This window comes from Megalobrama amblycephala, linkage group LG18 (genome assembly GCF_018812025.1).
Source record: "Megalobrama amblycephala isolate DHTTF-2021 linkage group LG18, ASM1881202v1, whole genome shotgun sequence".
NCBI lineage: Eukaryota > Metazoa > Chordata > Actinopteri > Cypriniformes > Xenocyprididae > Megalobrama > Megalobrama amblycephala.
In genome coordinates, this window is record NC_063061.1 from 36,883,382 (window position 1) to 36,886,309 (window position 2,928).

Here is a 2,928-nt window from a genome sequence, read left to right on the forward strand (position 1 = left end):
TTAGGGAATTGTAGCTTAAGGGGATCTTTTTCTGCAGGCAGGGTTTAACATGGGAAGATTGAGGCAAAAAAACACTTAAGAAAAAGAAAGGGTGTTTATATTTAATGCATCTTGATTTGCTCTGTTTAGGGACATTTTTGACTACTTAATCTTAAATATGAAAATTCTGCAAGCTATGAATTATGAAGTTAATTTGTTAGAATATTGTTCACATGTCCTGTTAAAAAAAATCTGATCATGGAGTTTGGTAAAATAAAGTTTTGGTTTTATTAGAGGATCAGTTCACATCAACATGAAAATGTCCTGATAATTTACTCACCCCCATGTCATCCAAGATGTTCATGTCTTTCTTTCTTCAGTCGAAAAGAAATTAAGGTTTTTGAGGAAAACATTCCAGGATTTTTCTCCATATAGTGGACTTCACAATGGGTTGAAGGTCCAAATGTCAGTTTCAGTGCAGCTTCAAAGAGCTCTACATGATCCCAGATGAGGAATAAGGGTCTCATCTAGCGAAACGATTGCTCATTTTCTAAAAAAAATAAAATTATATACATTTTACCCACAAATGCTCGTCTTGCACTGCTCTGCGATGCTCCAGTCCACACATAATCATGTTGGAAAGTTGACGCGTGAGGCGTGATGTAGGCGGAAGTACCGCGGTAGGGTGAAAAAGTACATCTCATTTTCTCCTCCAGCTTCAAAAGAGCGTTTGACTTAGTCTGTGCATGTTCGCTTTGTCACATATGACCTTTCCAACGTGATTACATAATGCGTGGTGCATTGCAGAGCAGTGCAAGACGAGCATTTGTGGGTAAAAAGTATATACATTTTAATTTTTTTTAGAAAATGTCCGATGGCTTCTCTAGATAAGACTCTTATTCCTCGTCTGGGATCATGTAGAGCTCTTTGAAGCTGCACTGAAACTGACATTTGGACCTTCAACCCGTTGAACCCCAGTGAAGTCCACTATATGGAGAAAAATCCTGGAATTCATCAAAAACCTTAATTTCTTTTTGACTGAAGAAAGAAAGACATAAACATCTTGGATGACATGGAGGTGAGTAAATGATCAGGAAATGTTCATTCAGAAGTGAACTAATCCTTTAAAATCTGGGTAGACAGAAATTAAGGCAATTGCATCTTTTCAACACTCAGATAAACTAAACAGACACAATCAATTCTAGTGCATTATACTCTGTCCTTTAAAACTTAAATGTATTTCTTGAATTTTTCAAGTGAATTTTTTTCTCGTTAAACTTAGAGAGATGGGGAGATTATTAGGCTGATACTAAAATGTTCCCTCTCAAATCCAATAATTCATCACTCTTAAACAAACAAGCACACACACTTTTCCACAAATTTTTCCTTATACTCATTGCCGTTCACACGCCTCCCAGTCTCGCCCTCTTGCTCAGACCTGTCGACCGAAACTGCTTCACTCAGCAGTGTGTGTGTGAGAGTGTGTGTGTGTGTGTGTTTGTACCCCGCACTGCTGGCAATCGCTCTCATTCCCACTCTCATATGATTCTTCCAAATGGACACGCCTCACATTATTGTTATTATACTATTAAATGTTCACACACACACAAGCTAAAACAACATATGCATTAAATACTTTAATTTCAAAAGGCACCAAAATCACAAAAATATCTGACTTACAAATTACATTCTATGTAAGTACATTGTACATTATAATTATAATATCAACACATTGCACATTTCATTATTACTGTTATGTTGACAACTTAGTGTAATTTAAAACTAACTAAATGTGCACAGCAATAATAATGGAGGTAATACCCGATACAGTGACCCCAAAAAATGGACACTTAAGTCTACAAGGGAATGTTCTCAGCTAATATTCAAAGTTATGAACGAACGTTCGTCCAGTAATATTAATAGAAAGTTATCTGGCCTTTAATCGTTCATTCAGAAATAACGTTTTCATAACATAATGGGAACGTTATCACAACGTTCTTAGAACATATTTTTGTTAGCTGGGATGCTGATTTTTGCACTATATTGCTTTGAATCAACTGCTGATTTTAAGTGCACATGCTCCTCAAGTTCACACAACTCTGTGCATCTTTCTTTAAAACAAATGCTACTTGTTTTGATATTTTCCTATCTAATGCAATGACATTCAGACATACATTTTTGTGGCCACTGTACAGAATTAAGAAGTCTGTTTGTGATCTTCTGAATGCAAAACACACTGTAAGGCAATAAACAAACATGAAACAAAAGTGCAAACAAAATGAGAAATGCATGCCTGCATTTAAACAGCAAAAACTTGATTTTCTAAGTTTGACTTCAGTCAGTTTTTATGCTGACATCAACGCCCTCTACCGTCTGATCTACAACAGGACACTTTTTCATTCACATGATCTCTGTGTTTCCCCTACAGGTCAAATGTGGTACTGCACAGATTAGGACAACAGCCCCAGATGAAGAACTCTCTTCTTTGATGGAACATTAAGTTCACTGCACAATATTTCACAAATTAGTTCACTCACAGTTCAAAGCTCTTCTTTTGTATTATTATATTCAGTGTTCAGACCATAATATCACTGATGAATCTAAGCAAGAGCTTGTATGAGCCAACATTACCAATAGCTCTTTATAGTCCAGTTATATCATGGCTTTTGAGCTGCTTCAGAGCGTCTGAATATGATCTAGTTCTAGTGGTGAGTTCTGACCGGTTAAAGGGATAGTTCACCCGAAAATGATTTAAAATGATAATTTACTCACCCTCAAGCCATACAAGGTGTATATGACTTCCTTCTTTCAGATGAACACAATTGGAGATGTATTTAAAAATATCATGCTTCAGAAGGCCATTATTAACCCCCTGGATTACTTTTATAATGGATGGATGCACCTTTTTTGGCTTCAAAATCTCACCCCCTATTTACTACCATTATAAAG